We start from the raw sequence: 13,937 nt of genomic DNA on the forward strand, positions 1-13,937 counted from the left end.
ACAGCACTTCCTGTGCAAGCATGAGGGCCTGAAGAGGCCTGAGAGACCCCTCCAGTGTGATCCCCAGAACCCACATAAACAGCTGGACATGGAGCTCCACATCTGTAAACCCTGTCCTGTAGGGGAGCAGAGACCCAAGAATTGCCAGAGCTTGTATATAAAAACAAAAAAACAAAAAAAAAAAACAAACAAAAAAACAACACAGCAGCCAAGCTCCAGAGTCAGCAAGAGGCCCCCACTCAGACAAGACCTGTTGGAAGAGCGGTGGAACAAGACACCATGGCTCTGACCACTGCAGGTGAGCATACGCCGTGGCAGGGGATGGTATGGGCACACACACACACCACGCACACACACAAGCCAAAAGGACGATGTGAGCAAGCCGGGTACACTGCTACGTGCCTGTGATCTCAGCATCTAGGAGACTGAGACAGTTGAAACGGAAGTTCAAGGCCAGCCCAGGCTGCATAGAGAGCTCATGCCTAGCTACTCTGGAGGCTGAGGTGGAGGGTCACTTGCACTCAGGAGTTCTGGACTACCCTGAGCAATATAGCAAGAACTCCCATCTCAGGAAAAAAGGTGGGTGGGGCTGGAGAGATGGCTTAGCACTTAAGGCACTTGCCTGCAAAGCCAGAGGACCTCGGTTCGATTCCCCAGGACCCATGTAAGCCAGATACACAAGTGGCGCATGCATCTAGAGTTTGCCCATTCTCTCTCTCTCAGAAATAAATAAAAATAAAAATATTTTACAAAAGGTGTGCGCGGGGGACTACGGATGTGAGGTTTTCGGTTCACTCCCCCACTCCTCAAAAATCTGTCATTGAGAACCTTTCCACAATGAAAATCCAGGCACAAATACATATTTTTCACCTTTTGTTTACACGCTACACTTACGAAATGTCTAAAAGTTACTTCAAATAAACAAACAAACAATAAGGGGCGTGGTGGGTGGAGGTACAAATAAAATTAACTGCGGATTGATAATTGTTGAAGATGGACATTGGATATGCTATACCTCCCCTTTCTCTGCAATAATAACTGCACATCTAACCCAGGACCTCACCCATGCCAGGCAAGCCCTCTTCCACTGACCTACATCTCAAGCGCTAACCTGTATTGTGGAAAATATTTGACACTTTGCATAGTAAAATATATGTCTCCCCTCCTCCCGACCCCCCAGGTAGAGTTTCAGCCTAGCCCAGGCTGACCTCGAATTCATTCTGCGCTCACCCCTGTAGGGCGACTTCACTTTGCCAGCGTCAGTTTACTCCTCTACCCAATGGGAAGCAGACCCTCACCCATGCTGGAGGATGATCCCGATGGTGCAGGGGAGCCTCCCCCGTGGAACCCAGACTCTGTCCAGGAAAACTTCTTTCAGGGTCAGGTGACAGTGATAAAAATTTTTGGCAGTTTTCTGGAGTCATCAGGTGGAGTCGTCATCTTTGGGGATGCTGGCTGTCTCGTCCTTTTATTTTTATTTTTTTTATTTTGTGTTTTTTATTTTTTTTAATTTTTATTTATTTATTTATTTGAGAGAGACAGACACAGAGAGAAAGACAGATAGAGGGAGAGAGAGAGAATGGGCGCGCCAGGGCTTCCAGCCTCTGCAAACGAACTCCAGATGCGTGCGCCCCCTTGTGCATCTGGCTAACGTGGGACCTGGGGAACCGAGCCTCGAACCGGGGTCCTTAGGCTTCACAGGCAAGCGCTTAACCACTAAGCCATCTCTCCAGCCCTATTTTTATTTTTTTAAGGTAGAGTCTCACTCTAGCTCAGGCTGACCTGGAATTCACTATGGAGTCTGAGGCTGGCCTCGAACTCGTGGCAATCCTCCTACCTCTGCCTCCCCAGTGCTGGGATTAAAGGCGTGCGCCACCACGCCCGGCCTGTCACATCCTTTTTAAAAATTATTATTGTTATTGTCATTTTGGTTTTTCGAGGTAGGGTCTCACTCTCGCCCAGGCTGACCTGAAATTCACTCTGTAGTCCAAGGCTGGCCTCAAACTCATGGTGATCCTCCTACCTCTGCCTCCCGAGTGCTGGGATTAAAGGCGTGCGCCACCACGCCCGGCTTTATCACATCCTATATATATATATGTATATATATGTGTGTGTATGTATGTATATATATATATTATATTATATGTATATATATATACACACACACACATATATATTAAATATATATATACATATATATATACACACATATCTATTAAAAAAAGAAAATTAAAAAGCCTGGCCCGCCCTCTCCGGGAGCCCTCGCCCCGCGTCCAGCCCCACGGCCTCGCTGTCCCCGCGCCCTCGCCAGCCCGCCCGCCCGCCCGCGCGCTCCTCCCCGCGCTCCGGCGCCCGCCCGCACTCGGCTCTGGGCTCGAGCTCCCGGGCGCCGGCTGCGGAGGGAGCTGCTCTGCCCGCAGCTGGCGCAGCGCGGGGGCGGGCGCCGGTGCGGGCGGGCGGGCGGGCGGGGGCCGCGGGCCGGGGAGCCGAGCATGAGCGGCCGCGGGCGTCCGCGGCGCGCTGCTCGAGGCCGGACTGCGGCGCGAGGGCGGCGCGGGAGCGACACGGGCGCGGACCGAGGTAGGCGGCAGCCTGCAAGCCCGCGTGCCCTCTCCGGCCTCCCCACGGGTCGGTGTGTGTGTGTGTGTGTGTGTGTGTGTGTGTGTGTGTGTGTGTGTGTGGTGGGAGGTGGGGGCGTGGACGTAGGCATGCACGGCCCCGGGGAGGGGGGTCCCGCTGGGGCGCGCGTGCTGGGGAGGGTGACCCGGAGATCAGGCGTGCGGGAGTTGCCGGGACTCCGCCCCGGGGGCTGACGATGCGGGGACCCTCTCCATCCCCGGGTCACCTCCGGCACCTCCGGCCTCTGCGGGGCACCGGGAGGGTGGCCCCCCTTTGCCCCGGCCAGGCGTGGCGCGAGCGCACCCGGCCGTGCACGCGTGGGCATCCCCTGGCCGGTGCGCTGCCCCCGGGGCCTGGCGTGGGGGGAGGGGGGCTGGGGAATCCGAGCGTCTCGGGGCTGCGCAGTTGGAAGTTTCCATTTGCTCTTCTGCATTTTGGGGCCCCAAGAAGGTGGCATCTCACGCACTCGCCGTTAGAATTGGGGCGCGCAGCATTCGTGGCTAGAGAGCCAGGGGTGCCTTGTCTGCCCTGTGGGCCAGGGTCATTTGAAAGACTGTGCACTTGGTGCCTCGCTCTTACTGGGAAGAGAGGACTTGAGCAGAGATGCCTGCTGGTTCTGACGTGTGTGTGTGTGTGTGTGTGTGTGTGTGTGTGTGTGTGTGTGTGTCCGTCCGTCCGTCCGTCTATCCGTATTTCCATCTGTGTCCGTCCTGCTATTTGGGGAGGGATCCACTGTCCCCTTTATCTCCAGCTGCCTCCGATGGTGCAGCTGGCAGATACCTACTGGAGGTCACTGCTGGCCTCTTGGTAGCCTGCTGGGGCTGAGAGTAGAGGTGGGCAGGCCCCATTTTACGAGTTTCATTCTCCTTGCCACAGTCATTGTTTTCCCACGCTGGAACAAGCGAAGGGCGCGCACGGCTTTCTGCCCCAGGGTCAGGGTGTCCCGCAGGGGGCCCTTACCCAGGGCATGCATGGTCTATCCCTCTCCCAGCGCTCTCAGAGTCACTCTTGCTCAGCGTGGCCTCTCTGGACACAGGCCCTTGTCTACATGTAGATGCAGGGGTTCCCCGGAGCGAAGCAGCCCCTGTCCAGGCAGGGAGTGAGGAGACCCCCATATCTTGGACTTGTGAGAGGTCCCCTCTGAGAGAGGTTTTTCCATCCACACAACGAACCAAGGTTTTGACGGCTCCTGGGGGCTTTTCCATGCTGATGCCCTGTGACACCACTTTGCAACCTCAGGATGCCAGCCCACGAAGGAGATCCGGAGTGGGAGGTCACGGGGAACCTCAGCCGCGGGGTCTGAGGACAGATGGAAGGGTTTTCTGAGCCTCCTGCTATGGATTGTAGTGGCCCAGAAGCCCTCTGGATGGCTGTCAGTTCTAGGTGTGTGTGTGTGTGTGTGTGTGTGTGTGTGTCCCCGCGCCCATAGGCTCTGCTTTGAGAAGAGTGACAAGGCTGTTATGAGGAAGCGTGGAAGCTGCGTTCTCTTGCACGTGTCCCCTGAATTCAGGAGCCCGAGCAGAGCAGGTGTCCTCAGGTGCGCTCCCGGCCAGGCCCTGAAGCCAGCCAGGAGTTTGTTTTCCTCGGAGAGGCACCCTCCTGTGTCAGCCTGATGGCTCCCTTCCACCTGGCAAACTGTGGAAATGGAACAGTTCACACAGAGCAGAGAGGGTTTTGGTGTAACTTAGCAACTGCAGACAGAAGAGGAAGGAGAGGAGGAGAAAAGGGAGGAGGAGGTGGGAGAAGAGGAAGAGGAGGAGGAGGAGGAGGAGGAGGAGGAGGGGGAAAATGCCTGCTTTCATAGCATTTGTGCTGGCTCCTAGTAGATGGACCCACTAAGGGGGTGCCCAGCACCTGCACACACCCCCACTTCCCCCCCCCCAGCACCCCCCCCCCCCCCCGCAGTGGAGAGGTCAGAAGCACCACTCTACCTGGTCAGGTGAGGAGCAAGCTGGTAGTTTATCCCTTGGTCCTGGGGGTGGGGTACAGCGGGACCGCGCGGTGGGGGGGCAGGGGAAGGGGAAATGGAGGCTGTGATACGCAGGTGCGGCCTGTCTTCCCACCTGTAGAATGACAAGGAAGTGGGTACACCAAATAACTCAGGCTGGCTAGAATGCAGCCCCCCCGGACCGTGATATCGCAGAAGCCACATTGCCCAATAGGGCAAGAGAAGGTATTGTACGGAAGCTGGAGGCTTTGAGCTCACCACTGCCTTGGGAAGGGGTCTGTGGGCTAAGATGTCTTCCGTGGCTCAACAGCAGAGGAGGGACCCTGAGCTGCTGAAGGTGGAGGTTCAGGGGATCACTAGAATCTCTCCCAAATCTCTACCTTCTTTCTCCCTATTGAGACCCTTCCCTCCATCCTTCCTTCTTGTTCTCCTGAGGGCATCTGCTTCAGCTCTGGATGGCTTTCTCTCAGACCTTCCACATGGGGAGAATTTGCCTTCTGTGACTCCTGCCCACTCCAGGCTACCTCCTGGGTTCTTTTACCGTCCTGTGCCCACCTCCCTTCTGCCAATGAAGCCTGCTCTTAGTAAGGATGTGATGTGCCGAGAGAGAGAGAGAGAGAGAGAGAGAGAGAGAGAGAGAGAGAGAGAGAGGGAGAGGGAGGGAGGGAGGGAGGGAGAGGGGGAGAGAGAAGGTGGGGAAGAGGGAAGAAACGAGGGGCCGGAGCTCTGAGTGGCATGTTGGGGGTGGTGGTCATGAGCACAGGGCTTCTCAGGTCATCTGCAAGGCCCCTGACCCTTGGGGGTCTGGGGAGGACACGTGACTCTCTTTTTTGGGCCCAAGACCAGGGCAGAAAGGGCCTCACAGTGAAGCTTGCCAGGTGAGGGAGTTTGGGGTCTAAATGGCTATCCCTACCTGCAAAGGGATGCTGCATAGGGGTACAGTCGGATGACCACATGTGTCTGGGCATCTCTGCAAATGAACCTTAGGCCACATGGGCACCTTTGAGCATGAAGTAGAAGCGAGCACCCCTCACTCCCCCCCCCCCGCCGCCTCCCCTGTGATCCTGCCCTGGGCAGTCTGCGTTTATTTGATGTGGGAGTTCCTTAGGAAGCTTGACTGAGACCAGGGTGTGGACATAGGCAGGAGCTTACCTGATCTGTGGGTACACTCCCCACTATGCACACCACCCTTGACTGGGGTCCGGTTTAGGCTGCTGCTGCGTTACATGGCTGGCAGCTGCTTGTCCCTCAAGATCTGGCTGTGGATTCTCTGTGAATTCAAGGAGCAGAAGCTATTCCAGGAGAGAATGCCCGAGGACGGGCCTCTGGTAGCATAGCCTGGTGCTGGAGCTAGGGCTGACATCACACACACACACACACACGCACACACACACACACACACACACAGTGGGTGCTCTATCCAGCAGCACCAGGGAAGGGCATTGGGTACCTGGGTGCCTCTTTCTATTCAGCCAGCTCTTGGGCTGTCTGCTTGCAAGCGAGGTTTCAATGCTGCGGTTGACAGGTAGTACACCTCAGAGGTGAAGGGATCTGCAGAGTTCCCCCCCCATCTTAAAATAAGCTCCCCAGCTCCCGCCCACCCTCCTCCCCTGTGAAGGCTGACTTTGAAGATATGGTCTCTGCTCGCTTACGCCGCATTCTCGCTTCCCCCTCACTCCCAGCCCACCTCCATCTGGTGTGCGTACCCCGACACCCCCCTCCCCGTCCATCCGGAGACACTGCGGACACTGTAGATCTCAGCGCCCCTGCTCCCACGTGTGATGTACCCCCTAGCCTGGCCTACTGCTCCCTGGTCCTCTTCCTTGTCCTCTGACTTCCCTGTAGGTCATGGCTGCTCTTCCTGTCTTGGGACACTGCGAATCCCCGTTTCTCAGGACCTGGACGCACATCCTCTCTCCAACCGCAGCCTTCATTCCCTGTTCTGAATGGTTTCTGCATCTGGTCGGCCCCAGCCTGAACTTGGGGTTCTTGTAGCATATGCGCCTGCTGGTGACCTGCTGGTGACCGTGGTGGATCATCATGCCCCTGAACCTCACCTGCCTGAAGACCCCTCCCCATCTTAACAGCTCTGGTCTTCTCAGTGCCCTGCTCCAGGTCACCCTTGCACTGAGTAGCCCCGCCCAGCCCACGCAGATTTTCACCCCATCTATTCAGTGCACCCTCTGTCCTTCATTCTGGATGATTGCGACGTCTGCCTGCACAGAGTCTAATCCCTTTTCCTGCGCAGACTTGGCTTCTGCTGGGACCCATAGAATTCCTTGGGCGTCTTTGGGTACAGGCACCATGGGTACAACGGGGTCCCCTGCCTCTGCAGTGCATGGTCCTGATTGTCTTGTCAGTGATTTCTTGGAGCTTATTGGACCCCCATCTGTGAGGCGGTGACCACGGTGGTAGAACGTGGGCCGAGGTCTCTGAGCTGCTGGTCTTGGTGGGGCGGAGGGAAAGACGTGTGGCTGGGTGCGCATGCATACGAAGCGTTGCCTGGCATGAGCCTTGTGTCTGTCCCACCTTCCGGGAGAAGATGGGGGGCAGACTGGAGAGCTCTTGGATAGGTAATGGGTGTTAGTGGGTGCAGGGCTAGGAGGACAGTGGCCGGTGTGTCGTCATCACCACCTCTGCTTCTTCAAGTGTCACCCTCAGACTGTACTTAAGAGAGAGTTCTCCCTGGATGCAGTTGCCATGACAACATTGTTAACAAAGAGTATGTCTGTGGAGGAGGCTGGCTCAGCCCAGAAGCTGAGGGTATTTGGAGAGGGTATGCTTTCTGATGGGTGTATTGGCAGAGTGTGTCCCCCTTCCTCTCCACAACATGACCACCCAAATTTTGAGGCCCCTCCTCAGCCTTTTCTGCTTCCCATGTGCTTGGTACCCAGGTCCACGCGGTGTGGATGCTGAGTGATCTCCGCTGCCGCTGGGGCAGCAGAGCGAGGCTCCAGGAAGGCCTCCTCCCTGGGCTGTGGAAGGAGAAGCTGACCCCGAAGCCCAGATGCTTTCTAGGATGTGCACTGCAGTTTGTTGCTCTTAGAACCCAGGCTCGGAGAGCAGCTTTCTGTCCGGGACAGCCCTGAAGAAAGATTGTGTGTCCCAGCTTCTCGGGGCTGTGAGCTCTGAATAAACCTTTATGGGTTAGTCCCAGAGCCTGGTCTGGATTAAATGAGCTAATGTGGCACAGCCTTGAGTTGGTCACAGGGTGCTTATCCCTGAGCTCAGGAGAGGAGTTCTTGGCAGAGGGATCCAGTTCTGTCCTCGGAGCTGTGAGGGAGGGCCGCCAGAGGCTGCTGGGCAGGTGGGTCAGCCGCAAGGTTAGGGTTGGGCCAGGTTGAAGGCTTATACAAAGCAGGAGCTTGGAGAGCTGCTGAGGTGCCTAAGTGCAAAACAGACAGGAGCTATACCAGTTATTCATTTCATTCCTGCAGGCAGTAGTGGCTATCCCCCTGCCTGAGCGAGTGAAGAGTGGGCTCCCTGGAAGATGAGCTCAGGAGCAAGTGAGCATCCAGGCTGGCCTAGGAGAGACTAGGTCTTGCCCACACCGACCAGAAAAGTCAGGATTCTTTCTACTGGCTCCGCTGTGGGGAAAGGGCCTTCCATCTTTAAAAAAAACACATTTATTTATTTATTTGAGAGAGAGAGGGAGAGAGGGAAGGAGGGAGGGAGGGAGGGAGGGAGACAGAATAGGTCACACCAGGGCCTCCAGCCACTGCAAATGAACTCCAGATGCATGAGCCCCCTTGTGCATCTGGGTTATGTGGGTCCTGGAGAGTTGAACCGGGATCCTTTGGCTTTGCAGGCACATGCTTTAACCACTAAGCCACCTCTCTGGTCCACATCCATGGTTTTTGCTTCTCCTTTCTCTTGCTGAGTGTCTCAGGGAACAGGTCGACCCAACCAAGGTGGAGCCTTTGGGCCTGCTGTAAGGCAGCAGAGCGAAATCACCCGCGTTGCTGGGCGCATGGATGAGGACCCTCAAAGGTTTTGTAGGAGATATGGGCAGTCATTGACGCTGCTCTCCACTGAACTAGCGGGGCTGAGAGTGGGCAGGGCAGTGTGGGGACTTCTATATGGGCAGAGCTTAAAGGAGGGAGATTCACAACCATGTGAGTCATCACCGGGGCCAGGCCCCTAGAGAGAGGGTGTCTTAGAGTGCAATACCATCTGGTCAGCAGGAGGCACACATGAAAACTGCCTGCAAACTGCCTGTGAAAACACCTCACTGGATAACAAACCCTGTTCTGCAGACCATGGCTTCTGACTCCAATACAGCTATGAAAGAAATGAATAACAAAACAGACCGTTCTTCAAAAGTCATACGTTTGACTGGCCGTGGTGGCGCACATTTTTTTTTTTGTTCATTTTTATTTATTTATTTGAGAGTGACAGAGAGAGAGAGAGGGAGAGATACAGAGAGAATGGGCGTGCCAGGGCCTCCAGCCACTGCTAATGAACTTCAGACGCATGTGCCCCCTCGTGCATCTGGCTAACATGGGTCCTGGGGAATCGAGCCTCGAACCGGGATCCTTAGGCTTCACAGGCAAGCGCTTAACCACTAAGCCATCTCTCCAGCCCGGTGGTGCACACTTTTCATCCCGGTATTTGGGAAGCAGAAGGAGGAGGATCGCCTTGAGTTCTAGGCCAGCCGGAGACTACATAGTGAGTTCCAGGTCAGCCTGGGCTAGAGTGAGACCCTACCTAGGAAAACAAACTAGCAAGCAAACAAACAAAGGTCATGTGTTTGGAAAATTCTAAAGGCAAAGATGGGTAAATAATGGGTGCAAGAATAATAAGAATGGAGCTGTGAAAAGCTTCATGCGGGACAGGAGTGGAGAGGGGAAAGCGCTGTGGGGAATGGGCAGCCAGAGCCCTGGGTCTAGCCTGCCCGGGCTCAGGATTTAGTGTGCTGGCCTGGGCAGAGGGGGCTATATGTATATGGGTACGCATTTGCACATGAGCTCCTGCTGGGCGTTTCAAAGCCTAATTCAATATACCTTTTTGTTGTTGTTGTTGTTTTTGTTTTTCACTCCAGCCTAGGCTGACCTGGAATTCACTATGTAGTCTCAAGATGGCCTTGAACTCATGGTGATTCCCCTTACCTCTGTCCCCCAAGTGCTGGGATTAAAGGTGTGCACCACCACACCCCATTGACCTTTTGCTTTTTTTTATGCCAGAATCATTATAACTATTTCTCCCATTGTACCAGTCTTGTTGAGCAATTTGATCTGGAGAGATGGGCAGAGTCAGACTTTGACCTGGGTCTCTCCCCTGTGCTCAGGAGCATGTTTCTTTGGTGGGGAGATAACATCGTGCTTCCTTGCGGTCTCCAAGTCAGGCCTTGCCTCTGAGCTGGCTCTTGCTCCTTTCCTGCTTATGCAGGTGGCTTTCTCTGCCTGAGGAGTTTTCCTGACTCTGGGACCAGCTTGGATGGGCTCCCCTCGCAGTCTGTGGAAGCCCCTCCTTTCAGCTGAGGGGTGTGAGAAATTGGAACGGTTATACCTGCCTTCTTGTGTGTGTGTATGTTTATTTTATTTTTTTGAGGCAAACCCAACAGACTGGCCTTTCTTTTTATGCAAAAGAGAGGCGGGGGAGTGGGGGACACAAAACAGAGAGAGAGAGAGAGAGAGAGAGAGAAAGAGAGAGAGAGAGTGCCAATTGGCGCACCAGGGCCTTCCTTCAGCCACTATAATTGAACTCCAGACATGTGCACCAGCTTGTACACATGTGTGACCTTGTGTACTTGCATCACCTTTTACATCTGGCTTATGTGGGATCTGAAGGGTCAAACATGAGTCCTTAGGCTTCACAGCCAAGCATTTTAACTGCTAAGCCATCTCTCCAGCCCTGTATATTTACTTATTTATTTATTTTTATCAATGTGTAATATTTATTTATTTTTTTTACTTTAAAAATTTACTTATTTGTGAAAGAGAGGAGAGAGAGAGAGAATAGGTGTGCCAGGGCCTCTAACCACTGCAAACAAATTCCAGATGCATGTGCCACCTTGTGCAATCTGGCTTACGTGGGTCCTGAGAAATTGAAATATGGGTCCTTAGGCTTTGCAGGCAAGCGCCTTAACCGCTGAGCTATCTGTCCAGCCCCTGACATTTATTTTTATTACCATATACTATTTATACATGGTAATGGGTTTCGTTGTGAAACTTCCGTAAAGTGTATTTTGTCCATCTTCACCTTTGTTGTCCTCTCTTATCCTGCCTCCCTCCTTTGATCCCTTTCCTCTTTCTACCCCTTGGTGCTTCCTTGTCTTGTGTTTTCTTTTCTTTTCAGTGACCCATGGTAGCAGTGACTTTCTCCTTGCTGGGACACAACACCCAGCCACAAGCAGCTGGAGGAAGGAAGGGAGGGGTTTATTCAGCTTCCAGTTTTAAAAAAATTATGATTTGTATATTTATTTTATTATTTATTTATTTATTTTTATTTTTCAAGGTAGGGTCTCACTCTGGCCCAGGCTGACCTGGAATTCACTATGTAGTCTCAGGGTGGCCTCGAACTCATGGCGATCCTGCTACCTCTGCCTCCCGAGTGCTGGGATTAAAGGCGTGTGCCACCACACCCGGCTTTTATTTTTATTTATTTATTTATTTATTTACTTACTTATTTATTTATTTATCTATCTGAGAGAGAGAGACAGATAGAGAGGAAGAAGCAGATAGATAGATAGATAGATAGATAGAGAGAGAGAGAGAGAGAGAGAGAGAGAGAATGGGCCCCCCAGGGCCTGTAGCTACTGCAAACGAACTCCAGATGCATGCACCACCTTGTGCATCTGGCTTACGTGGGTCCTGGGGACTCAAACCTTGGTCCTTAGGCTTCACAGGGAAGCACCTTAACTTCTAAGCCACCTTTCCAGCCCAACTTCCAGTTCTGAAGGGCAGCTTCCTCCAGGCAGGGAAAGCAGGAAGCGGGTTCACATTATCACATATCACCAGGGAAGTAGCAAAGAGAGTGAGCTGAGCTGTGAACACCTAGAAGGGCCAGACTAATAAGCTTTTTTATTTTTTATTTATTTATTTTTTAGTTTTCTGAGGTAGGGTCTCACTCTAGCCCAGGCTGACTTGGAATTTACTATGTAGTCTCAGGGTGGCCTCGAACTCACGGCGATCCTCCTACGTCTGCCTCTTGAGTGCTGGGATGAAAGGCGTGCGCCACCACGCCCAGCCAGACTAATAAACTTTAAGATCTGCCCCCAGTGGCACACCTCCTCCACCTCCCAAAGCCCTCTGTGGCCTGCTCTCTCCTGTTGCTTGGGCTGCTAAACTTGGTGGTTGGCATTCCCCAGACACCAGCTACAGGAGCCATGAAAGGGCCGAGTTGCTCAGAAACTCCAGGGTTGCTGCAACCCAGCAAATCCCTTCACCACTCTGAAAGCCCCAGTTTGCTCCTTTTGAGAAGGAGAGATGAGGGGAGCTGTCTTCTCTTTTTATTTATTTATTTATTTATTTGAGAGCGACAGACACAGAGAGAAAGGCAGATAGAGGGAGAGAGAGAAAACGGGCGCGCCAGGGCTTCCAGCCTCTGCAAACGAACTCCAGACGCGTGCGCCCCCTTGTGCATCTGGCTAACGTGGGATCTGGGGAACCGAGCCTCGAACCGGGGTCCTTAGGCTTCACAGGCAAGCGCTTAACCGCTGAGCCATCTCTCCAGCCCAAGGGGAGCTGTCTTCTCTTGATTGCAGGTTAGCTTTGACAGTTCACCTCGAACAGGACCACCGTGGTGAATGTGAGCTGGTAGCAGCGTGACAGTGGCGGTGAGGGTGGCGGAGGTGACGGCGGGCGTGGCGGTGGAGGTGAGCACAGGGAAACACGCTTGGGTTTGGAGCGACACTGCGCTGTGAAGTTGTTCTAAAATGCCTTTCTTCAGTTGGGGATGTGCTGTGCTGGAGAGTGGCCAGGCCCGTTTGTTGTGTCTTTTTTGGTGGGTGGGTACACGGTAGATTAGCTCTATTTCCACATGCTTGGCTCTCCCTCTGTGTCCTGCACATTTGTCCACACGTGCCTATGAGAGCTACCTGTTCGTGGGGTGGGGTCCTGTGCCTCCCTCCCCCCCACAGGCTAGTGAAAGCCAAACAGCATCCCCGGAAAATGCAGTGGGGAGCAGGCTGGCAAGCTGCCCCTCTCAGCGTGTGAGATAGAATGGAGGGAGCAGGATTGGGGAGATGAGTCACTGAATGGAGAATTAACTACTTGAATTCCGGCTTCAGTCTTGCCACCGACCTTTTATAAGGCCTTGGGCAAGTGACTTTGCACTTGTTTCTAATAGTTTTTATTTTGAGAGAGTGGGAGAGAGAGAGAGAGAGAGAGAGACAGACAGACAGACAGAGAATGGATGCACCAGGGCCTTCAGCCCCTGCAAACGAACTCTAGACGTGCACCCTTTTATGCACATGAGCGATATTGCGTGATTGCGTCACTGTGCGCCTGGCTACATGGGACCTGGAGATTCGAATATGTATTCTTAGGCTTTGAAGACAAGCGCCTTAGCCGTTAAAGCTATCTCTCCACTTCTACTTTGCACTTTTGAACTTGTTCTTTTGTGCGTGAAATGGGATTAGTCCTTCTTGGGACTTTTGGGGACATGAAATAACAACCAAGGGAGGAGCCGGGCGTGGTGGCTCACGCCTTTAATCCCAGCACTTGGGAGGCAGAGGTGGGAGGATCGCCGTGAGTTCGAGGCCACCCTGAGACTACATAGTGAGTTCCAGGTCAGCCTGAGCTAGAGTGAGATCCTGCCTCACAAAAACAAACAAACAAGCTGGGCATGGTGGCACACGCCTTTAATCCCAGCACTCGGGAGGCAGAGGTAGGAGGATCACCATGAGTACGAGGCCACCCTGAGATGACAGAGTTAATTCCAGGTCAGCCTGGACCAGAGTGAGACCCTACCTCGAAAAACAAAAAACAAAAACAAAAATAAACAAACAAACAAAAACAAAAACAAAACAACAACCAAGGGAGGGCAGATGCCCAGGGTGAGACCCGCCTGGTATGACTCTGCTCAGTGAGGTCACAGGAGAAGCTGCCTGTCAGTGGGGTCTCAGCAGCATTGACTTTAGGGCATGGATTAGACAGGAGTTGTCATGGGGTCCAGGGCATAGGGCTAGTCTCAGGTGCAGTATTCTTGGGTTTAACTGACTTCCGAAGGCCCAGAGCCTCTGTTATTCTGCAGTGGGGCAGTGGAGCTGGGCTGGGTTGGGCTAGAACCCCTTCCTCAACTGAGTGATCATCAATGGGGTGGAGAGTCAGAGGGTTGGTGGAGAAACCTTGGATCTTCCCGTGCCCTGTTCCAGAGGACTCGGCCTTCGGGGAGGATGTGATAGAGCTGGCTTGGCCAGAGTTTCTTG

General features: G+C 53.6%; 1 protein-coding gene across 2 annotated transcripts in view; it reads left to right on the forward strand.

The window, feature by feature from the left end:
• The first annotated feature begins 2,520 nt into the window (after window positions 1-2,520).
• Rasgef1a (RasGEF domain family member 1A) overlaps window positions 2,521-13,937 on the forward strand; it is a 103,226-nt gene continuing 91,809 nt past the window's right edge. The window contains exon 1 of one of the 2 annotated variants that reach the window (XM_045137509.1): window positions 2,521-2,580. The gene's annotated coding sequence lies outside the window, so the exon portion shown is untranslated. Of the gene's footprint in view, window positions 2,581-12,360; window positions 12,384-13,937 lie in introns of those variants that run through there. The other variant, XM_045137510.1, reaches the window with a different exon arrangement.

Source organism: Jaculus jaculus, chromosome 18, assembly GCF_020740685.1.
Source record: "Jaculus jaculus isolate mJacJac1 chromosome 18, mJacJac1.mat.Y.cur, whole genome shotgun sequence".
Classification (NCBI taxonomy): domain Eukaryota; kingdom Metazoa; phylum Chordata; class Mammalia; order Rodentia; family Dipodidae; genus Jaculus; species Jaculus jaculus.